Below are 25,705 nucleotides of genomic sequence, written 5' to 3' on the forward strand. Positions count from 1 at the left end.
AAGTACACTTTCCCCGTTATCGTCACCAGTGGCCTCTCCCAACATCCTAGTTTACCAGGAACTTCAGTGGCGTACCAATCACATGATAAATACTGCAGTGTTACTTTCTTTGTTTCTCCTTTTGCAGGACCACTTGTTATGTATCGGTATGCTTCAGCGTGTAAACTGCTCTTGTGGTAACTCAAATAAGTCTTGAGGAAGTTGTTTTCGTATGGGTATGAGTCTCGTGTTTTCCACGTCATATGCACCACTGTCCCTTGAAATCTTCCCTTTGTTTGGAACAGTGCCAAGTATAGTATGCATTGTGCTGTTTTTTCGTCTATTTCTGTGGCAACAAATGTTCGAGAAGCACTCATGGCGTATGGTATTAATGAGCAAACGTAGCAGCTGTCTTCTGTTGTCTGCTTACCAATGCGGGTCATGTGTTGATACCATATGTTGTTTGAGACGTGTGCTGAATCTTGTATATAATTGTCAATACCTTTATTATCTGAGTATGTGCTGCGTTGAACTCTATTTTGCTTGTGTGCAATTTTACTAATATCACCTGACGTAACACCTGTTGCAGCTGGGGATGGGGGTGTGTTAGGTTTGGGTACAGCAATAATATTGATAGCACAGCTGTACTGCCATACAGAGGCAGCTACGAACCCGGTGATTACCAAAATCCCTATTACTTTTATTACATATGCTAATTTCACCGGCATTTTGCTCTTACCTTGCTGCAGTCCGGCAGCGTATTCTTGTGACGTTAAAGTTGCCCGCCTGAAAATTCTCAATATGCTGGTTATTAAATGTTAGTGGTTGTTTTTTAAGCTCTCCCTATCAAATAGTCATTCAGCGCCCAGGCGAAGAGCTGTTCCCACGCTACTCTAAGCGATCTATCTCTTAGGGCAGGTAAGTATGGGTGGAGGTGGGGCATCGAATATTCTATGGCCAAAAGGAACGCTGTGTAGTAGACACGTACCCTTTTCCTTTTCAGGTACGTTGGCCTATTTATTTCATATACAAATTGGTGTGACAATTCTTCTGGGTAATTATCATCTGAGGGTACCATCTACTCCTGGGCAGTGAATTTGTTAGTTCTCTACTTTCTTAGCAGTACAATAATACGCGGTTCCTGCATGTGCGAGAGAAAAGAAAAGAGAGCATTCACATGTTTACATGCGTATTTGTGCAAGACAATGTCCTTCAGTTCAGTTACTACTGTAATGGGGACAGGGGTCAGTGGATGGTGGGCAGGGGGTTTTTGGGTTCAACTGGTGGGCGTGGCTTTTACTCTTTGAACGTGTGATCATGGGGTGGGCTGTATGGGGATCACCCCTTCCTTTTTCAGTTATTGTCTCTGGGGAGTCTGGGGAGTGACAAGGTATGGGAACACTTTGGCCGCTGGCTGTGGTAGAACTTTCTTCTTCCGTTGTCGATGTTGTTGCTGTTCTCTCAATGGACCTGTCGGTGGCGCTGGGGCGGGTCTGTTGTCTGTAGATCTTTATGTCGTGTAGGTGGTTCCAGGAAACTTGTCCTGTAGCTTTACTGCTCTTGTTGATACCTCCTCTACCAGATGGGGACCAGTAAAGCGTGGACTATTCCATTTCCTATTGAAGTTGCGAAGTAGTACATGGTCACCTTTAGCAATTTTACACAGTCCTTCCTTTTCCAGGTCTTTATCCGCGACTTCTTGTTGGCTTCTATTAGACCCGCCCCGTGTGCGCTCGAGCTGTTCAGACACAAACACTACACTAGTAATCAAAGAAGACACATATTGGTACATTTCATCACCCAGAACACTTGCAGTACTTTCGTGGTCGGTAAATGCTCTTGATGTTGGCGTTAGGGGAAGGCGCATTTGACGTCCGGTAACCACCTCATGGGGCGTGAGGTGGTGGTCGGACCCTGGCCTATTCCTTAGCTCAAATAAGGCTAATGGGAGACAATATAACCAACTCCTCTTTGTTGTCTGCTGTATCTTTGCAATTGCCTCTTTTAATAGGCCATTCAGGCGTTCACATACACCGTTGGCCTGTGGGTGGTATGCACATGCAAATTTATGTTTAATGTTCAGCAGTGATGTAATGTGCTGGAACATCTCGTTTGCAAAATGTGGGCCATTGTCTGACCTTAACACCTCGCACACTCCCCACCTGGGGAAGACCTCCCTCACTAGGAATATGGCTGCTCTAAATGCATCTGGGTGTGAACAGGGCCCTGCCTCAATCCACCTAGAAAATGGGCATACTACTACAATCATATACCTATTTCCTTGACATATATTGATCATATCAACATAGTCAATATGGAGATGCCGGAAAGGTCCCTCTGGCCGGGGTATAGTACCTCTTATCACCTTTAGAGTGTGGCCGGCCGTAAACTGTTGATATGTGACACAATTACTGATAAAATTTGACACATGCGAATTTAACTCGGGGCAGAACCAGTCTTCCCTAATTCGTGCTGCAATTACTTCCTTGCCTGTGTGGGCTGGATGATGTAGTTGGTTCAGGGCGGTGTTCAAAAGTGCCTATGGTATTACAACCTTTCCAGTGCCACCCTGGCGCCATAGTGCGTCGGTTGGGGACATTGTACATCCTCTTTTTACCCATATTTCTTTTTCGGCCATTGGTGCAGCCGCTTGTAACACCATAATCTGTGTGGCTGGGAGATGGGTGTACCCTTCTCTCATCAACATCTCCTTAGCCATTCCCCTCCCTCTCCCTCTCTGTGACTCTGGGGGGTTCCATATCTCACCAAAGTATGCAGCATACTTCGCATGTGCCTCCGCTGCTGCGTTTCCCTTCGAGACGTGGTCCTCACCATTGGTGTGTGTGGTGCATTTCACTAAAGCTAATTCTTGGGGGTCATTAATGACTTCAATTAATTCAGCCAATAAGAGGGCATGTTGCACTGGAGTGCCATCAGCTCTCCTAAACCCTCTTCTTCTCCATTTCGACAGCCCTGAGTGGACAGTAGATGTAACATATGCGCTGTCGGAATATATGGTCACCCGTTTGTCAAAGCTTTCCTTCAACGCCAAGATCAGTGCGACCAGTTCAGCTGCTTGAGCGGAGTAATGCTGTGGTAATTGTACACATTTCACTGCCACACACACCGGTACCTCCATCATTTTCACCACTGCAGCCCCAGTTCTCCTCACACCATCCCTCTGATCGATAGTTGATGACCCATCAATAAATAAGAGCTCACCCCCTTCTAGTGCGTTTTCCTCAACTTTTCTAGTACATGAGTACATTTCAGTTATTTGTGTACAGTCATGGGCATAATCTCCCTCCTCAATTACTTCTGCTAGGAACCTTGCAGGGTTGACCGTGCTGCATCTAACAATTGATAGTTCGGCTCTGGATAAAATAATCTCATAACCTGATGCTCTTTGCGTGGTTAAGGTGGATTTCGGTTTATTTAATATTGCAAAAAGTGCATGTTCCACAAATAGTGTAGTCGGGCACCCCATGGTGTTTGCTGATGCTTTTTCTACCGCAAAAGCAGCTGCGGCGAGACCTTGTTCGCAGGGGAAGTGGCCTAACATTACAGGATCCAAGTGGCCACTGTAAAATGCTACTGGTTTGTAACCCATGCTTGTTTTTTGAGCCAACACTGCTTTCATTACTGCTGAGTCGCAATGTGAAAATATAAAAAATTGCCGCTCATAGTCTGGGGATGCCAGTACCGGAGCAGTTGATATCGCATCTTTTAATTCATAAAAGGCTTCTTTCATTTCCATCGTCCACCCAAGTTTCTTCTCCCCTTTATTAGCTTCCCGTAACGCCTCAAGCAGAGGTCTTTTGTACGAACTGTAATCAAATACCCAAGCTCTACAGTAGTTGCAGAGCCCCAGGAACTGCTGCAGTTCCCTTACAGTTTGTGGCATTGGAGTGGCCGAAATAGCTTGTGCTCTTTGTGGTGCGATCCTTCTTCCATGTTGGGATATAAGCTGACCAATGTAAAGTACCTGTTCTTGACAGTACTGTATCTTTTCCATGTCTACCTTATAACCTTTGTTAGCCAATATTGTCAACATCTTTAAGGAGTCCTCTCTGCATGTTTTTTCATTTGTACTGCAAATTATTATGTCATCCACATACTGCAACACCGTGCTTCCTACTTCAATGTTACCCAAATCCATCTGTATCACTCTATTGAAAATTGAGGGTGATTCACAATACCCTTGTGGTAATCTGGTGTGCTTCCACTTAGTGTTTCTGTAAGTGAAGCTCGTCTGATCTTGTGAGTCTGGGTGTAATGGTATTGAGAAAAAAGCATTTTTAAGGTCGATCACTGTAAATCGTGATGCTTCTGCTGGAATGCCACACAAAATTGTGGCCGGGTTTGCAGCTACGGGATATTCCGCTTCTACTATGTTGTTCAAGGGCCTGAGATCCTGTATAAAGCGCCAAGATCCCCCTTTAGCCTTGCGCACTGGGTACACAGCCGTATTACATGGTGATTCTGAGGGGACCAATATACCATTATTTATAAGGGCCGTTATGGTTTCATATATGCCCTCATCTGCCTCTTTTGATAGTGGGTACTGTTTTACTCTGGGGAGTATTGCACCTTTTTTCAATTTTATTTTTACTCCCCCTATACTTTTTATGCAGCCCACGTCATAGGGGCCAGTAGTCCACAATGATTTGGGTACTTTTGACATATCGTCCTTAAAGAAAGGGACCGGTGTGCATGCGGGTGCCTCAAGCGCCATTGCAATTTTCTGTGCTACTTGTTTGTAGGCCACTTTTAGCCATATTTCCACACTCATCATAAACACCATTTCACCTTCCTCCTTTTCATCTGAAAACAGCTCCTCATCTGACACCTGGGTGAGCCTACATCCTTCTGCTAATGCTATCACTGCCCTCAATGCTCTTCCTTCTCTCTCTTGGGCATGTACAGCAATATAATCAGCTGTTGCAATAATGCTCTCAATATCCATTGAAACCACCTTCCCTTCTGGTTCATTAACAGGTGTTTCTGGTCTGAACAGATAGGCTGCTGGCCTTCTCCATATTTTCCCTTCTATCCCTGGCATCCATGCGATTGCCATGTCCGTTCCATACTGGAAGAGTTCACCATCTACTGGCTCCGCCCTAATCGCTGTCTGTCCACAGTATGCCTGCATAATCTGTCGTGCTGTGAGCATGTTAATCCCCGGAGTGGAGCAAATTATGCCGTCCTCAGTAAAGGAGATCGTCATATTCAACCTGTTCATAATATCTCTCCCCAGTATATTTACTGGTGAGGCACTATAATATAACAGTGGAACTGACAGAGCGTAATCTCCAATAGATAAGGGAATGTTATCAGTAAAGGGAACCAACCCTCTAGCCCCAGAGAATCCTTGGGTGTTCATGGTCTCGCCTGACATCTTAAATTTACCTTCCCTTATGCAAGACCGGGTCGCCCCGGTGTCAACAAGGAATGATAATTTTTTGTCACCTATCGTTACCCCTATGCGTGGTTTCTCCGCACTATTAGGTGTTACTGACAGGATGGGACACACCAAGGCCGTCTGTGGGCTGTCCTATTGGGGGTACAACGACTGGCCATTTCCGGTATAAGGGTTGTGTCCCAAAACCGTCACCCTACCCAGTTGTGTTTGTGGTATTTGTGGTTGTTGTGTCATCGCTACCTGTTGCTGTGGCAGTGTTTGGGGCTGTTGTTGTGTTAATTGTTGTTGTTGTTCATTTCCTTGTGGCAATATTTGCTGTTGTGGTATGCCCTGCTGTACCTGTGCGGGCCTTGGTTGTCCCTGATCACTCCATGATGGTGTTCCTGGTCTAACTCTACACGTGCGTGACATGTGCCCCAATAGTCCACAGCTCCAACACACCGGTGGTTCCCTATTCTGCCATGGAAAGCTCCCTGTGTTGTCCTGGTATACTGGTTGCCCTGTGGGGTAGGAATTTCTAAATCCTCCCACCTGCGGTTGGGTCCCATACCCGTACCCTCTCCCTCTCACAATTCCTCCTCTCCCCCTGTTATAATTATAATACCCAGCTCCTAGCGCTGGGTATCCTCCTCCCATGTTTGACGTGTATGGTTGGAGTGGCGGCACCTGTTGTGTTGTAGTCTGTGAAGGTGGTATTTGGGAGGAATCTTGTGCAGCCACTACTTGTGTGGGGCTTTGGGTCATTGTTGTAGGTGTAGTTATTAGTGCCCCTTCCATTGTGTATTTAGTAAGCTTTTTCTGTACTAATTTAGCCTCTTCCGTTTTCCTGTCCTCTTCCTTTTGTTTCATTTTTCCTTGCCATGTCCTACAATGATGCACTATAGTCAGTTGTATTTCGGGCCATGGTTTTGCTTCCATTCCCACTACTTTCTTTAGTTGTTTCTGAACTCCTTCTGGGAGCCCTTGTACCAGTATATGGTAAAATATTGCTGGTGTTTTATCCCATTGTTCTCTAGTTTCCATACTCCACTTCTCTTGGATTTCCTGGATATAATCAACAGGATCTTCGTTCTCACGCATCTTGCGGGATGTAATTGCTCCTATATCTGATGTGTCTGGGTACTGTACCCTCAGTGCCTGCCATAGTGCATGTCTGCAGTTTGCGAACGGTGCCCCATCGTGCGATGTATTTGTTATTGTTACCCCATGAAATCCCGCTCTCTTCCAGATGTCATCCTCTCTATCCCCTAATATTGATATTAACAGGCCCTTTACATCTCCTACTGCCAGCTTCTGTCCTGCGGTGTGTTTTTCCATTTCATATATCCATTTACCCGCACCTCCACTTAATGATGGGAGCCTACATTTTATATTTTCTTTATCGGTATGCTTCCAAGGAACATACTGTGGTCTAACCCCACCTCTCTCCAAAAGTGGCATTAAATTATGTCTTGTTTCACCCCTTGTATTCCATAATATTGAGTCCTCACACCCTTCCTCCTCTTTCCTTTCTTCCACATTCTCACTTTCGTTTGTATTTCCCCTGCTCATACCTCTTTCTTCTCCATCTTTTCCCCTTCTTCCATCTTTCTCTGTATTTAATGTGGGCATGTGTATACCTCTTTCCTGCCTACGACTAGGGAGGTCTCTAAGCCGCCATGTATAGGGTGTCAGTTCGTCGGTGAAGGGCGCTAGTTTTATCTTGCGTAACGAAAGTGAGGTGGTTGAGCATGTAGGGTGCGATAGGGGAGGGCGTGATGGGGATGATGGGGATGGGGATGTTGCGTCCTCATGTGCCTGTCTTTCCTCTATTCCTTTCTTTCCCTCCTCACCTCTCTCCATCTCATCCTTTCTCCTACTGATCCATGGTGAGTCTATGTTGGTCCGGGTGATGTATAGTTTATCTAAGCTTTCCCTTTCACTGTTTCTTCCTTCATTTTCCACTCCCTCTTCCTCACTACAAAAGCTATTCATAAACGGCACCCCCCACTCGGTCTTTTTCCCTTTGATGGTTACTGTTTGTAAATCTATTAGGTCCAGTTCTCCTCTTTCTCCTTTATCAACCGCTCCCCTTTGTGCCGATGTCGTTGCTACTTCTGTGTCATCATATACATCCCCCATGTTCCAATCTCCCATGTTCCAATCTCCCTTCCCCTATCTCCTCTTTCTCCTTCATACCTTTCCTCCATCTCCTTACTATTTTCCTCTCTTTTCCTTTTCAATTCCTCCATCACTTCACTTCTCATCTGTTCTAATATTCTTTCATCCTCTTTCTTCCTTTCCCATTTCGCCCTTTCCTTTTCTACTATACTCTCCATCACCCTCCCTTCTTCGTATTTTTTGGTTGATTCTGATAGTAACCTCCTCCTCCATATTGCCATTTCTTTTTCTTTTTCTTCTTCTTCCCTTTTCTTTTCCCGCAGTACTACTCTTGATACCCTTTCTGCTGCTGCTTTTACCCTGTCAGCTTCTCTCCTTTGCTCCTCAGTTCGTTCCCTTATTTTTTCCAATTCGTTCTTACCTTCTTTCCTTTTCCTCGCTCTCTCTCTCTCCTCCCTCTCAAGCTGCTTGATCAATTCATTCTGTTCATCTCTTAATTTTGCTAATCGTTCCTCCAAAATCTCTTCCTTTTCTCTTAACAGCTCTTCCCCCCTCAATTCACTCTCCCTGGCATTATCCTCGTCTGTTTTCTTTACTACCTCCTTCTCTTCTCCTGTTAATGAACCTCGTAATTTTAATAATATCTGTGCAGCTACCCATTCATCATTTCCTATTTCCACAGTCTGGTCATCTCCAATCCTCCCCTCCCCTGCTGGCATTTTCCTATGAGCCACATATGGTGGAGGGCTGTATGCCGGGTTCGAGTATCCCTCAGCCGCCCTTAACTGTCCTCTTTCTATTTCTCCCAATTCTCTTAAAGGGTACAACCCCCCACCCTCTGTTTTTACTCCCGTTACTAGGGGTATATCATTGCTCGGTTCCTTTTTTATTTCATCTGCTTTATTATTCTTTTCTCCTCCCTCGCCTCTGTTTCCCGTGTTCTTTGGGTCCTCATTCCCCTGTTTCCCATCCTCTCCTTCCTCCTTAATCTCTGCTTCTTCTGGTATTTCCCCCATAGTGAATATTCCATTTGGTCCTGGTCGGGACCCCTGGAACATCCTCCATAAGTTAAACACCTCCACGTGGTTTGCCAACTTCTTCCCTTTATACGTATTGTGCAGATGATTTAATAGTGAATGTTGAGCATATGGATCGAAGCTACCGTTGGGCGGCCACGGTGTTAACATTTTGTTATCCGTCCCCTTGGTCCATTCTCTGCTATACTTAATCAGTTTCTCCCTATGGGGTGGCAGTGTTGTGCATATGTATTGTAGTGGCGTGGTGAGGGTGTTCCCCCACCCTCCCGATCCTGTTCCGTATGACATAGTAATCTGGTATCAGTTTATCCCACTAATAGTTTACAATATGTAGCCTTATATCGTTACCTGGCCCCGTAAGTTTGGGGACTTACGATAGCCCGCTTAAGGAAAATTATAAAAATATAGTATGTTACATCTGTAGATTTTCCTCTGCCTTTCTTCCTTTATACAACACCCTTACGGCCCCCTGCGGCCGAGGCGTACGTAGCCCCCTGCGGCTGCGTACCCCTTATTTCGTTCTTATACAGGGATCCTGTTTTCACGCGCTCCTCCCCCTTCTACACTTGCCGTGGCCGGCATTCTCCGTGCGCAGCCACGTTCCCCGTTTCGCCTTTCCTCGATCAACTCGTTTACCGTTTATCTCCGTTTCCACTCCCTTACCACAGTTCTCTTCCCCACCACTCTCAAAACGAGGATGCCTCGTTCTTGCGATATCCTATGACAACCCTGCTGGTGACGTCACCCACCTCGTAGAGCTACTGGTAAGTTCTTCGTATATTCTTTAAATCCAAAATACACCTGCAATCTACCCCCGTTAACCCCACAGCTGTCTTCCTGTCACTCCTGGAACAAGGTAATCAAATCAACAATATAATCGGACTGCGCACGCTGCGTCGCCTCGCGTGTGATATGCCCCTCGACAGGAGGGCTTAACCAGCCAATTATCTTCCGTATTGGGCAACTACCTAGCTACCACCTACAGGGAAACGTCATCTACCTATCGAGTGTCTTGCTCGAACAATAGGGATCCTCATCTACTCATTGATCAATAAATGCCAAATCGTAGGAAACCACACACACACACTCACCCTTACACGTAGTCGCGACCTAGACCAATCAGTGTCTACGAGCAGCCGCACGTGATGTTTTCGTGTTCCGCCCCCTTCTCTCGCGTTACGTAGCCAACTGCTCTCGCGCTTGTTCAACTACCATTCATTCTATTTCTAACACTAAACTCTCAAACCTTCGCCGTTCACCTGTGCAACACCTCCCACCTCCCGTATTTAATTCCTCCCCCTTCCCTCACAATTTCACATTGTTTGTTGTGCGTGGCATGCTCACCAAGTTCTCTTGATGCGGGGCCGCTCGACTGCGTGCACCCCTCCGAGCGGCTCGCCACCTCCCCTCGTCTGGACCACGTCTGGACACTCGCCAACCGCGGGCGGGATACTTCTCAACCGGCTCCCGAGGGCCAATATCCGGATTGCGCTGTCCGGTCTTCTCGCAGTTCCGCGATGGTCCTGTAGTCCTCAGAAGGGGGCAACGGCAGAGGGGGCCGCGCCGCCGGGCCTCCTCGCAACTGGAGTGCCTGAAAAAAGTAAAAAATAAAAATGCAGATCTTAAACAGATCTCAGCAGTGCCTCCAACTTGTCGTGGGGAAATTCTGCCGGGGTCGGCCGGGCCGTCCGCAGACCTCCGGGCAGGGAGGCCCCAACTCCTCCCGTATATCCCAAAAGAGATAGAGTATGAGACACACACAAGAAGCAAGGTGACTCTTCTGTTTATTAAACACAAACGGCAGGGATGGGTCAAGGATCATACGCGTCTGACCCGACACACACACAATCGTGGGGCTCGCAGGCCCTTTTTACTGTAGTATGACGCGCTACTTGCGTCACTTTAGAAAGTTGACAAAAAACCTATCGCCACTCTTAATTGGTTGCTCGAGTGGTAGGGTTAGTATAGCATACGTATAGAGAATAATATGAGTGGACGAGGGTTAGTCAGGTGATATATCTGGGTTGTCCCTACAATTAGATAAATGAGAATTGTTACATGAAGACTCCTAATGATTGGTTGATGTTAATGGCGTCAGTGATAAGAACCCCATGTTCTGATTGGTGCGCCCGTGAGCTTCCCAGCCTGGGACCATCGCTGTTCCCAGCTCTCGGTGTACCTGCAATGTGCAACAATGTTTCACTATGGGTGCATGCAGACAATGTGAAGACTTATTCATGAGCTGGACGGCCGACTACTCCCACTGTCGCAGATGTCCATTGATCCTTTCAAGTGTATCTGCCTGTGTCTTGTAACGAGGGATCCAGACGCCTCTTTCCTTCTGGGCTTGGCATCTCGTCAGGTTCGGCTTGGTCACGTGAGGTGGGACCGTGTTTGAGGCAGAATTCTGCACAATTAATATTGTTTTTCCCACTGTGCGTCTGGTTTAATTGCAGGTGCGACTTTGATGTTGGTGCACGGCGTGCGAGGTTGCAACATCGTGCCCTTGATGGTCTGCTTTTGGAATGTGGGTTTGCAACATTACGACCTTGGCTGTCTGCTTTCGCCAGGCTCATCCTGCAGGATCAGCAACCTGACTCTTGCTCTGTTAACGTCCACGGGAGCTCTTGCTTGCGGCCTACTTAGGCCTGGTGTATAAGTGAAACCGTTTGGTGCACAGGCGCTTTAGGTTATAGTCTCATATTGTCTTATGACCAGTATCGTGTCTTCGTTATAATTCTCATTATGGCACCTAGGTTTAGAAGAAGCGTAAGCAAGCTCTTTAGATGAGTTCATGGTGCGTCTTGCGTTTCTGCATTTTGAGAGCCTAAGTGAAAAATAATAAAGATGCACGTCCGTGAGTATGTCTGTCGCCTACGTCATAGCACTGAGTATATTCTTCGTGTAGATTGGTGCGGGAGTGTCCAGTGTGTATGTTGGCACAGGTGTGCTATCCGTTGGCTAGGTCGTCATGGCATCTCTAACGACGTATAGTTTTAGTCTAGTTGATCCATGCCGCAGGCATCGGCATGGGCAGGGCGGGCTGCTGGGCAGGCAGATGGACACATCCTTATGTTCCTGTACCAGGGTATCTGGTCGTCTGGTAGATGGGCAAACTCTTCTCGTGGCGGGTGCTTGGGACGTGAACCTTTAGGCCAGGCGCGAGAGGGGAAAGATGGGAGCCTGTTTTTCCATTTTCCCACTTCACTACGGTGCCTTGGACATGGGTGCCAATGTATGTTGCATGTGCCATGCCAGTTCCTGCATGTGTGTTGCCTGCACTGACCCATATGTTGTGGAGGGACATGATGGAAGTGACGTTTGACAGTGCCACTCATGTGCTATTTCTTTGTGTCTAGGGGACTATAGTTCAGTACCCTGATGCTTGTGTTCAATGGCCCCCTTTACACAGCGGCGAGTGAAGGAGAGGGCGGAGGAGTGAAGAAGAGGGCAGAGACAGCACTGTGGAGTAAAGTGGCAGGGATACCTCCACTGGCCGGCGACGCAAGGCCCAGTCACCCTCCCAGGAAATTCCATCATTCGGGAGTGAGGAGACTGGTGCCGCGTCTGCCACTATGGCTACAGCGGAAGGGGTGGATGAGCCCCCACAGGGGCTTGCAATGGCGGAGGACGGTGCAGAGCCATCCAGGCTGATGGTGTGTATAAAGGAGGAGGAGGCCACTATAGAGCCGCACATGGGGCCTGGTGGGGGTGGTACCACTGGTGCAAGTGGTGCAGTCCAGGGGCAGGGGCAGGAGGCAGCACAGGTCGCCACGGAGGTGCCTGTGCATGTCTCTGTCCCTGACACTGTGACTGCATCACCATGCATCAGCAGGGATGCTCCGTCCCACCCCTGACCATGCCCTGCAGGCAGCCCATCTCCCTGGCCATGCCCCGCAGGCAGGTCACACAACAGGGGACTACCCTACACACCTGACCATGCCCCGCAGGCAGCCCACACCACAGGGGACTACCCTACACCCCTGACCATGCACTGCAGGCAGCCCACACTACAGGGGACTAACCTACACCCCTGACCATGCCCCGCAGGCATCCCACACCACAGGGGACTACCCTACACCCCTGACCATGCCCCGCAGGCATCCCACACCACAGGGGACTACCCTACACCCCTGACCATGCCCCGCAGGCAGCCCACACCACAGGGGACTACCCTTCACCCCTGATCATGCCCTGCAGGCAGCCCATCCCCCCTGGGCAGGCCCCGCAGGCAGCCCACATGGCACCATGCACTCGGGAGCACTGACACATGTCCCCCACCCACCCCCATTGACGGGCACCTGCCAGCAGGCCCAGATTTATGTCCCTCTACATCCCCACCCACCCCCATTGACGGGCACCTGCCAGCAGGCCCCGACTCATGTCCCCCCACACCCCCACCACCCCATTGACAGGTTCCTGCCATCAGCCCCTGATTTATGTCCCCCCACACCGCCACCAACCCCCATTGATGGGCACCTGCCAGCAGGCCCAGACTCATGTTCCCCGGCACCCCCACTAACCCCCATTGACAGGCACCTGCCAGCAGGCCCCGACTTATGTCCCCCCACACCCCCATTGACGGCACCTGCCAGCAGGCCCCAATTTATGTCCCCCCACACCTCACCCATCCTCATTGACGGGCTCCTGCCAGCAGGCCCTGACACATGGCCCACCAAACAATATGTCCTAACAAAACAGACCCATGGCCCTAATGCCAACCCAAATCCCCCTTGCCCCCCAGTACAAGCATGCAAACATCCACAGCACCCACTCCCAAATTATCCATGCCATGGCAGTCTTAAAAGAACCACCATGCCCATGCATAAATGCACAACAGAGACACACAGTGGCAACACATGACTGAGGCAATGTACATTGAGACATGCACAAAACCAATGTACACAACACCAATCATGAAGTTAGAAAAAATGTATTAAAAACATAATGAAGTAACATAGAGGAAATCAACTTGAAAATCAATATACAATGACATATATAACTAAAATAAATGGTAATCCAATGAAAAAAAATAAACGTCATGTTGAATAAAAAAGTGGTCCATTGCCAATGTCAATAAGTAATAAATAATCCAAATAAAAGAAAACCATTGATCCATGGGAAAATTGAAAAAGAAAGTATGTACAAGTCTGCAACTATATAGAATGGAAGTACAAATGGTCCATGATCCACAAACAAAAGGAAACCTACAAAAAAGCCCTATGAATAAAAAACTATATACGTTAAGTGGAGCACTGTCCATGAACTCCAAAATAAAAGAAAAAACAAAGGAAACCTAACACTAATGAACTATGTACAATGGCAGCGGTTAAGTCCAACGGCTCACTTGTTGCTGTTCCGGGCCAGGGCATCATCGATACTCTATGTCGATGTCCCGGAGGCGGGCCTCTTCCCTGGCCTCGAGGTCTCGCAGAGATGCAGTCATGGCCTGTTCCAACTCCCTGTGAGTTGCCTCGATGCACTCAGCCTGCCTCAATGCCCTGCGCATGGAGTTCTCTGCCCTGACCATAGTGAGCCCTGCCTCCTCCTCCCACCGCCGCTCCGCATCTATCCGCTGGCCAAACCGCTGCCACACGGAAGACACTCCCAATCCAGGGTCCTCCTGCACTCCGGCCGATGCCTGACCCTGTGATGTTGAAGACACCGAGCCATCATGGCTCCCACCCTGAGCCTGCTGCTGCTGTGCATGTGCCCTGCTGGTCGATGCCTGCACATCCTCCTCTCGCTGGGCTCCAGTTGTTGGGGTGGCCACCCGTGATGGACCTCCGACTCCCGACTGTGGCAGGGATGTGTCCTCCACCAGCCTGGCCGCTGGGTCAGGGGCAGCTGAACTTGGTTCCCAGGTGATACTCGGGTAGGAAGATGGCACGGAGGACGACTGACACATAGAGGGTTCAGTTGAGGAGGGGGTCGTTAGAAGATCCAGCACATGGAGGAACCCAGTCTGGGTGACCTGTCCTTGTAGGCTGACGCGGTCAATGAGGTATTCGAAATGACGTGCATTGTCCTCACGAGAACCCTGCACGTCATCCTGAACACCACGTTGACGGAACACCACCCCAGCTAGGACAGGCTCAATCCGGTCCTGGATTGCCACGTCCGCAGGTAGAGGAAGGCCAGTTGTTGTTCGCACATACCCTCCCTGAAAACGGGTCTGGACGAAGGCATCCCTGCTGGTACAGGGTGATGCAGTCACAGGATCGGGGACAGGATTACACACAGGCACCTCTGCGGTGGCCTGTGCTGCCTCCTGTCCCTGCACCTGGACTGCACCACTAGCACCAGTGGAATGCCCTCCTCCAGGCCCCATGCGTTGGCCTTCCACGGCCTCCCCCTCAACCAAACTCCCCACCAACCTGTATGACTCCTTGCCATCTTCCTCCATAGGCCCCTGCGGGGGCTCAGCTGCCCCTACTGCTGCCGAGGAGTCCACCTCCAACCTCCGCCTCTTGGACCTTCCCTCGGCAGCTGTGGCCATGGACACGGCACCAGACTCCTCACTCCCGGAAGAGATGACAACCTGGGAGGAGAGCTGGGCCTTGCACCTCCAGCTGGCAGTGGGATCCCTGCCTCTGTGCTCCATCTTCATCAGCCCTCTTCATCAGTCGACATTGCAGACCGGGAGAGACAGAACACAGGCATCAGGACACTGTACAATGGTTGGATACACATGTCAAAGTTGCACATGAGTGGCAGTGTCAAACTTCACAGATGCCATCACACTCCCCAACACTCATATCATTTGAACCCACACACATGCAGAATTTGACAGGAATCGTGCAGCAGTCAGCAGCATCCATACGCACACAATAGCATTAACATCCGAAGATTGGCATGATGTCACAAGCAACATGGGGAGTGCCGAATACATGCACACGCGCCAACAGACAGACATGCATCTGTACATCTCTACTACCTGTCACAGTGCAATCAACGGCAACTATGTCACATCTGCCAATCGGGTTCATACATGTCCGTGTCACATGCATCCATGTTGTGTCACTGTCGCAAATGTGCAACCCACACATGCACATGTATGCTGTGCACATAATAAAGGTGTAACCAGCATCCATGTGTCACACCCCAACCATGCCATAGTACATACACATAAATACCAAAATGTGTGCATCTCCACATGCAGTTGTGCATCATGCTTTGGAACACATACACCTTTGTTGTGCATCACTCATGACAGGACTCACATGCAGCACGGTCATGTCCCTGCACATATACATCCATACATGGGCCTTTTCAGATATATGTCCAAGCTGCACACTCCTTGCACACATCAACATGCACTGCATCCAATAAGTATGCATGGACACTTACTGATCTCGATTCCGGACCGGACTCCCTCTCGAGGACCTGGCGGTGAAGCGCTGGGTCAATACGTTCCAGGACCCTCATGTCATTGGTGGTAAGTTGGACCTGGCGCCTCATTGCATGCACTGCTCCCAAGAGGCGCCAGGCCTTCCGGAGGGTCCTAGACCTGAAGTCCTCCCAGCGCTTATGGACGTGTTGTATGTCGCGGGTTGCCACCCCTTCCGCGTTGATGGCAACCACGATGTCCAGCCAGATCCTTTCCGATCCATCCCAGTCGGCGTGTCTTCTTCCGTAGAGGGTATCATAATGCCCCAGGACTTGCTCCACCAGGATGCCAACCTCTCCTGCTGAGAAGCTGGCAGCCCTCTGCCTCTCTGGCTGGGGGTTGCCAGTGGTGTCTGATGGTGTTTCCCACGACATGGCAACCCCCGAGGCAGGTGTGGGTGGGCAACTGGGTCCTAGGGCTAGGCTGTGGAGCAATGGAACTTCAGTCGGGAGTCTTCTGTTCCAGCAGGGGTGGTCACAGCAACTGGACCCTGCAGATGGCTGACGTGCAGGCAGGCATGGTACGTGGCCAGCAGGCAGGCAGGCAGCAGATGGAAGGTGGAAGTCTGCTCGGGGCTAGGAAAATTGCCTTCTGGGCAAGAGCGTGGTCTTCCGTGTGTTGTCGCGTGGCCAGCTTGATACGGAGTGATTTGGCACATGAATAAACAGCACGTCAGCTTGTAATTCAAAGAAAGGCCCTTAGCGTGTAAGTGCATATGTGACGTGATATGCACGTGCGTTTCCCTCGTCATGGGTGCTTGTTGATTCTGCACGTGAAAAAACAGCATGTCCACTTGTTAATGCGTGTAATTCGAGGAAAGGGCCTAAGCGCGTAAGTGACGTGCCGCGTTCGGGCTTTTCCCTCAGCACGGGTTAAAGGTGAGCGGGGCCAGCAGTTCGCTGTACGTGCCTTTTGTGGAGACCGACGTGTGTTGTTTCGTGCACCATCACAACTTCACAGCGGATCAAGGACATATCTCTTCTTTTGGTGTGGGTATTGGCTATGCGTGTTTTTCATTATCACGCTAGTCAGACGGTGAGTCACGCATTCTATTTTTCCCACTGCGTGTCCACCTGTGTATTGCGTACCCGTTTTCGAGGTCATAGTAGCATGCGTGTTCCATGTGTATGTGTTTTTCTTGTCCCTGGGTGCCACCACGTACTGCGGGAGGTTGTTTCCACACACGTGGGCTACCGGGGGATGCATGCACGGTTTTACTGCAGTTTTGGGGTACCTGAGCGTTGCGTGACCCGTCACATTATCACCGGGGTCACATACATCCTTGAAGGTGCACAGGGGTGCTGTTAACAATTTGTATCCCACCCCCTTCACCCCAATTGCCCAGGACAATTGTCGTGTACACCTCCCATTGACACAACTACATCTGTGCCGGCACTACTACATCTGTGCCATGTTGGGAGGCCACGAAAGGTGAGGGGCGCCTCACCTGGGCGTACTCAACGTGGCGGGTGTGGTCAGGGACGTGGCTGGGGTGACCAGGGAGTAGGGACTCCAAGATGTCCAGGGTGGCTGCAGAGGGGGAAAAGGCAGGGGTGCGCCACTTCGGCAAGATTTTGTGCCATGTGTTGGTGCAGTCATGCCACCACCCCCTGTGGTTCCGGGAGATGCAGCTTCTGCATCTGGCACTGGTGCCCATGTGACCCGGCAGTCCGTTTCATCAACTGCCACAGGCCCAAGGGTAGTGGTAGCTGCAGGTGCAGCTGTGGACACCACCACCCAGGCTCAGGGTCAGCCAGCGCATGTTGCGTTGGCACCCGAAGAGTCCCAGGATGATTTCCAGGTGGTCAGGAGGCACACAGTAAGTGCATGCAGGGCTGCCCTGACTGAGGCACATGTCTCTAGGGCAGGATTGTCATCTGCTGCCCCGAGCAGCCGGGTGTTGGCAAGTGCATGGGCAGATGCAGCTGACACCACCCCGGCTGTGAGTCTACCATCCAGGACAGTCACGGTCAATGACCTTGGCACAGCACATGTTGCGGCACAGGGTCAAGTCAAGGGCACCCAGCAGCCACTGACGCAAGTCAGGGCTCCGTCCTTGTTCCATCTGCCACTCCCTCAGTTCTATCCACCTGCGCCACTGCCCAAACTGATCAGGGTGGCATTTGCCAGTCAGGGTCCGGACCACTGTCCAAGAGGAGGAAGGTTGCATCTGCAGCAGAGGCTGGGACCCCAGACACGGCTCTGGCCTCCGGCATGTCGAGGAAGAAGCATTTCTTCAAACAGGAACTGGAATTCCTCGTGGACTACGTGTCAGGACACGACCATGATATGCTAGTGGGCCCGAATTGTCACACTACGGCTGCCCAGCATTTGTCCCACTGGAAACATGTTGCAGAGGGTGTCAGTGCAATTGGCCATGAGGTGCACACAGCTCAGGAGTCCAAAAAGCATTGGGATGACCTCTAATGCTCTGCTAAGCTAAAGCATGCCTCTAATTACAACATGACTCTGGTGACTGGCAGTGGGCCACCACCTGAGGAGGAAGATCTCACTTCGCACGAGTCAGTCGCTGCAGAGTTCATACCACCAGAATTGTACGAAGGAGTGGGAGAGATGCTGGACTTTGATGCCCCATCCAGTGAGTGTTGTCCCGTGTTTGTACAGACCATGTGTGGTTTGCTTTTGTGATGTGTTGTGCTTGACTGCCACTACATGCTATGTGTACATGGTTCTCATGAACGAGTCATGCAATGCTTCACTGATGCGTGCCTGCTGTGCAGCATGCTGGACATGTAGAGCAGACGGGGACTGTCCTCATCACCACACCTGCACCCTGCTCACATGCTAGTCACCCGGCAGCCCCTCTGGTCCATGTTCCAGCTCACTGGCCCTTCTGCATGTAGCCTGGAGTGTCTTTCCACTCAGCACTGGGACTATGTCATTGCATGACTGACGTGCATGTGGGTTCTGCCTGCATGAGGGTACACCACGTAGGTATGCTCCCTTACCCTTCCACCCCCCTGCACCCCAATTTCACCATGGCACTGGTGGGTATAATGTTGGAGTACTGCAATGGCCTGTTCAACGCTCCTGTGTACATGCACACTTCCCCCTGCCAACCTGCCAGACACATACAGTGGGGTCAATCCTGTGTCCTTGATGCAGGGTGTTTCACTCAGACTGTGCGCATGGCAGATGGGACATGAGCACCCATTCATGCTCCATGTGCATTCCATGCATGCCCCTATGTGTACTTGCCTGGATGATCATTGTAGTACGTGTACAGGATGACATACATTTAATGGCATTTGATCATCCATTCCATGCCCACTATGGCTCAGTCCTGCATCACGCACATGTTTAGGGTGTCACAGTCTGCTGTGGGGCACAGGCCTCCCCCTGTTTCAGGCCCCCTGACTCTGTTCAACTGGTGTAGTGGCGTCTGCACAAATGGGTGTACTACTGAGGGTTCATAATGTGTCCTGCTTACTGTCCCATTCTCATCTGCTGTGTTGTCAGTTGACTCAGATGATGCAATTGATGCTAGTCAACACTGGCAATACACAGTTCTCTGGTCACCCTTTCGCTGCCATGCAATGTCTCCATGCATTTTCACTAAAGGGGGGGGTTGCCTGTGGCCATGCGACCCATTGCATACACATTGCATGTGCTGCCTGAACTTGCCCTTACATTGCCTTCATGTTTATTGATTGACATCATAATGTACTTGTTCATATAGATAGTGGGTAACGTACACATGTTCTGCAATGCATCAACCTACTTCTGAGCTGTGTTACACCGTTCTACATGCCTACTCACTGCTGCATTGTCAAAGTGACCTGGCATGTATGGTCAGATTTTCATCCCTTCACTGCCAGGAATGCCATGGGCACAGGTGCATCCTGTGACACATGTACTCAGTATTGGAACACCCTAGCGGGTGTTTAGCAAAGTTTATTGGTCAATCTGAGGCCTATACCAACGGGTTTAGGGCGCAGATTGATTGTAGCCTGCCAATCGGGTTGTAATGACTGTGGAGCTACCTTCACGTGTGCATGTGTACACTTTCAGGTACATCAAAGCAAGCAGCGTTGTAGCTGCTTGCTTTGCTGTATTGGATGCTGTTCAGGTTCACAATACAGGTGTATAGGGAAAGGGGTGTTTTTGCACACTTTCACATGTACCTATGCAAGCAGCTTCTACGTTGTGTAGTGCAACATTGCAGCTACTCACTTATATGTGTGTGAAAGTGTTAATTTACACATGTGTCTTCTGCAGCTTTTTGGTTGACGGACTAATATGTATTTGATTGAAGTTAATGCTGGTGAGATTTCAGCACTGCGCCCGTTATGTTCAACTGGCATAATCCTGAAGGTGCACTGTTGTGCAGTATGTGTACACCCAGGCCCACTTAGCTAATATGGTGGGGCCTGGCCATGATGAATTTACACACGGAATAATGGAATAGGGCACATTCATAGCACAATGTGCTCAATCAGGCCCTGAGGGGTGTTCTGGAGGCTTCATGGCCTGCAGCTCGGACCGTACTGAGCGTTATGGTCCCTCATGCCTGGTTGCAGGCCCTCGCTTTGCTCGGGACATTCACTATGTCTACATGTCCCCTGGCGCCTGGTACGGGCTGATCTGCAGATGCATGAAGCTTTATTGATGTTGATGGTTTATTGATGCATGTGTACATGCATATTACGTGTGTCATTGTGTGATTCACGTGCAGGTGGGGCAGTTTAGTAGTTCAGACATGCTTATGGTATGTGCCATCTCTTTATTGCCATCTGTCATTTCTGCCTGTGACATGTGCCTGACAGAGGTGGTGTGTGATGGAGGTGATATACTACATTTTGTACTTGTGTAGGCTTTGCTATTTAGACACATCAATTTCTGCTTTTGGGATGTGTTTGCATATCAATGCCACTGGATGCATGCCAGATTCTCATTTGTGTGTGACATGTCTGCTTCATGTGTTGGCTGTCTATGTGATGTCTATGTGTGTGTGGGTTATGTTGTTTCTGGCATGAGTACTCATGTTTGTTTTTTCCACTTTTCAGATGATGACGCAATGGAGGAAGAGGATGGTGAAGTCATTCCAGACACAGGGTTACTATCACACCAGCAACCGGCCACAAGTGGGGGTCATGGGGTGGTAGGCCACGAGAACCCACTTGTGCTCCAGACCATCGTGTCTAGGGCTGGCAATGAGTCTAGCCCGGATGATCACTCTGACGACAATGTTGAGTTGGATGCGCGTCATGTCCATTTGTCAACGGTGAGTGATTCTGATGTGGACGATCCTCTGTCCACGACACCTGCACTGAGGGGCCAGACAGTGGTGGGACCTCCGCCTGTGGTGGATTGGGACACACGGTCACACTCCACACCAGTTGCTGATGTGCCTGGGGCATCACGTCAATGGAGGAATGTAGTCCTGCAGCCGCGGGCGGTGCCAACCCAACAAGGACCGTGGCTACTTGGGCCCCGCGGGTGTCAAGCCCAGCAACGCGGTGGTCGTGCGCCACCGGGGATATATTGAGTAGGAGCAAGCCATGGTTGCCAATTCCGGACAACAGGGGGCAGCAATTGATAATATGGCTCAGAGCATGGAACGTGTGGCCCAATCTGGGCTCCCCCCTGCTAGGCAGGTGGATCTCCAGCAGCGGGCAGCACAGTCCACGGCCCGGTCACTCAGGCTGGGCATGGCGGCCTCAGACAGGGCATGCCAGGCTGAAATGGTGTCTCTGCATCAAGCACTTGCTCACGCAGAGGCACACAGGGAGGACCTGAGGGAAGACCATGCTTCCCTCCAATCTAGTCTGGGTGTGCTCTTGATGTCCCAGAGGCAGCGGACAGAGGAGAGGTTTGAGCAGCTTGAGAATACCATCTCGGCTGAGCTACGTGCTTGCCGAGAGGTGCTCCAGATGTCATGCCAGGCCATGCAGGAAGAACTCCCTGTTACATGTGTTACCTTGCAAGAGGAAGCAAGCATATCATGTGAGGTTCTGCATGCTGACCTACGTGTCATTGCCACACAGAACCAGGCTCACCGGTCCCGGAGACACTTGCTGCCGACGAGGGGCAAGCTGCGCATAGGCGTGGTCAGGGTACTGTGCCACGTCCACGTTTTGAGTCAGAGGGTGAGGAGGACGATGACTTATCTCCCACATAGGTCGGGTCGTGCAGGCGTTGAGCCCATGGAGGTTTTGTTTTATCTCAACATCATCGTTCATCATTCAAGTGCACCCTGTACCCCCCTCCTGGGTGCCCCCCCCGGGTTGTATGTGGCCATTTTTGATTTTTATAGTTAGTTTAATTAGTTAATATAGTTTAAAATTGCTTGTCTGTTGTGCATTCATGTGATGGTGTGATGCTTTGTGGCTTTTGAAAGCATCCACTGTCTGTTCCAGCTGGGCCCTTCAAGCTTGTCTCGTGTATGTGTTTGCACCTTGCAGTCCTGACTCACATATGCCACTCCTGCTTCCCCTATCCATAGGCTCGCAAGAATGGTTCGGTGTTACAACCATTTACACAAGTGTATTAGACTTTCGTCATATCTGTGGCCTGTCTGCTGCTGTACTACTTGTGTTAACACCCCTAGTGGGGATTATGGATGTTTTCTCCACGGCATGTCTGCAATCAATTTTTATGAGTACATTATTGAAATGTCCTTTTATTGATGTTGATTGTGATGTATGTTATTTTCTTGCCAGTAGATGTGCTTTATGCACTTCATGCTGTAGACAGTAGGCTGCACCCTTTGCCTGTCAGAGTCACACTGATGGTGGGAGGGGGCCGGATGTTGCCAATGTCAAGTTCGTGCATGTTGAGTTCAGCCCCTGGGGATTGTGGCAAAGGAGGATGCATTAGGAATGTGACCCAAGAGGTACAAGTCACGGTCCAGTCCTCACCTGAGATGTCCGCCTATACTACTAAACTCTGTTCCATTTGGATGGCACGTTGTGTCTGTCTTCCCTCTTGGACTTTGATGATGCATGAGGGTGCAGTTTTCCTACTGGACTACTGCTCTTCAACTTGTTTTTCACACTATGGTGCCTTTAGTCCATGTTCTTCTTCCTGCTACTGTCCTTGATGCAGATATGTCCGCCTGACTGTCGGATTGTTATTTCCACATACTCTTATACTGCCTATGTTTGCCTCTGTAGAATTCTGTTCAACAGCATCTTTCTGTCACTCCTCCTGTCTTTCATCTATTACATCCATGCCTTTATGTTGGCTGTTGGCTTTTACCAATTCTATTCGGCTGTTGTGGCTCTTGACTTGCTGTCAGCTGTTTCCGGCTATCTCACATTCTCTGTGCCTTTCAAGACTTCTGCTGTCTCTGGATTTCTTTGTTAACACTATTTATGAATGATTGGGTTTCAGGGCAACCATCCTGTTGTGCCAGCCTCTGTGATTATTTTTGACTCAAGTTCCAGCTCTACCTGTCAGGGTACAGAACCTGAGGTTGTGTGGGAGGAGGTCGGATGTAGGTCTCAGACATGGCCCATTAACAACAAGCATGAAGACACACACAGTAAACGTTCAATACTTATTGATACCTTTTATGCCCTTTCTACAGGAAAAGGAGCATCCAGAATACCTTTGCCAGCAGACACCGGGCCAAGGATTACTAAACCCTTGCCACATTGGGTGGGGCACACGTGCGCATGCGGGCGCAAGCAGAAGTACGGGGCTTTGCTCAGACGTCCGACAGAAGCACACGTGTTTCCAGGAGCTCCAAGCAAGGTGAGCAGCATGAGGGGCCATGCCACAGCTGACCTTCCTCTAGGCCCCTCACACATGCAAGCTAAGTTGCGCCAGTACTGGGAAGGTTGGCCAGGCGTTGGGGAAGATGCGCACAGTACAGCTAAGCCGCGCTAAGGACAAAATGCCAAGAAGCTTTCCCAGTTGTCAGGGGCACACGCAGGAGGCGTCAGCCATATTCTCGAGTCCACCCTGCTCCATGGAAGCTAAGTTATTGGTGCAGTAGCGTTACTAGACACAAACTAATACAGCGCAAGGGGGGCACCCAGCACCGCACAAACTCGAGTGCAGTGCATATCATTAGCATATGCAAATTGCCAAGTGCGCTACCAATAGAAATCCAGAGCTGGCACAACGCAACTTGTACTGAAGTCGCACCTCGCCACGCGCGTCTAGCAGCTCACCCAAGGACCATTCTATCATGTGTGATTCTTACCACATGGTCTTCCATTTGCCGCGGGGCCACGTGTGGCTGCCATAACTCATTAACAGTGTATGAACCATCACAGGGGCGCAAGCAAGAGGATACGAATGAAGCAGCAGGCAAGAGTGCTTGTTTGGGGAGGAGTCACTAAGTTTGAGGCATGAATGGTGTTATGTGTGTGGGGAAAACACACACAGAATAGTTACTCACGCTCTCTTTGCAGCATTGAACTGCTCCTGTTACCGGAAATGAGAGTGCGCAGGCAGGAGGCCAGCACTCACCCCAAAGATAAGTCTCTCTTTGTCTCGGCTTTGAGCCATTTTGTTCAATGGCCATGAGGAACATGGTTTCTCTGATTGAGTATGTGTAATTGTCAATAGTAGGATTTTGTGTTTTGCCTACTTTCCCTTGCCCATCCATCTCCCCTCTCCTGTCCCTCTTTCCGGTTATCCTGAATACCAATGCCTATCCAAACAACGGATCCCTGACCCTCTTTCTCCACCGGGGTCTCAGAGGTCTGTGTAAGTTTGAACTTGCAGGAGACCAGACTGCGGAGGGGGTGGTTGGTTTGTGCCACTCCTGCACCTGGAGACCGGAGCTGTGACACTACCCATCAGTTGTTGCATCCTCATTGATTATTGTGTACTGAACATTCTACCCATCCTGTTGATAAATTCTTCAACTGTGCTACCTTGGTAGTTCCTCTGTCATTCTGCTTGGACATGTGCTCGGCTATATTCTACTGGAGACACTTCCAGGGTTTTTTGTGGGCTACAGGCTTTTTCCCAGGATTGGTATTTTTACCAGTTAAGGTGGCCTCTGAGGGGGCTGGACCCTATTTCCACACAGGGTAGCACAAGGAAACCAAGTGGTAGGGGGATCCTGAAGCCAGGTAGACTAGAAGGAAGAAGCCAACGGACCTCAGGCATAGTTCTTCTGAAGGTCATGGTGATAAGTAAATGACGGAACGGCTTTTGTTGTTGGACAGTACCCTTGGGCTACAGTATTTGGGCACTCTCTGACATTGTCATTGTTGGGTACTATGTACATGATGTGTTCTGCTGGTCAAATTGGCTTTACTTTTCAGGTGTCAGGGGATTGTTGTCGTTTGACATACTGGGGTGTACACATGGGCAATGTTCACATGTGATGTGTACAGGACAACGAGGGTCACTTGATTTCACATGCATGTATTGTGTCCATGTCCTTACTGACACACACACTTACACAATGCTCCACCACACATACAACCACCCTTCCATGCCCACACGTGCACACAGATTGCCTTCTCTGGCATGCTGTGTCCCTGCAGCGCATGATCACTTACCCTTTGGGGATGGTGTACATGTGTCAGTGGGTTATTTTTGTGGCTTGTCCTTTTTATATAATGCTCAAGGTGTATCCCCAACAGAATGGCTGCTCACTGTGCTGTGCGCTTTACGATGTGTTGCAGGAGACACACACAGCACACAGGTTAGGGATTTGCGGATTTGGCTTGGCCAATGTGCATGCCAACAAGCATTCTGTCTTTTGTTGATGGTACCGCTGGTGGCATGCATTTATGTATGACTCAACAACCCTCCCCACGTTGTATGTGGGGAGGGTTGGTGGTCAGT

The sequence above is a fragment of the Ambystoma mexicanum genome, chromosome 12, assembly GCF_040938575.1.
Source record: "Ambystoma mexicanum isolate Mex_15411 chromosome 12, UKY_AmexF1_1, whole genome shotgun sequence".
Lineage (NCBI taxonomy): Eukaryota > Metazoa > Chordata > Amphibia > Caudata > Ambystomatidae > Ambystoma > Ambystoma mexicanum.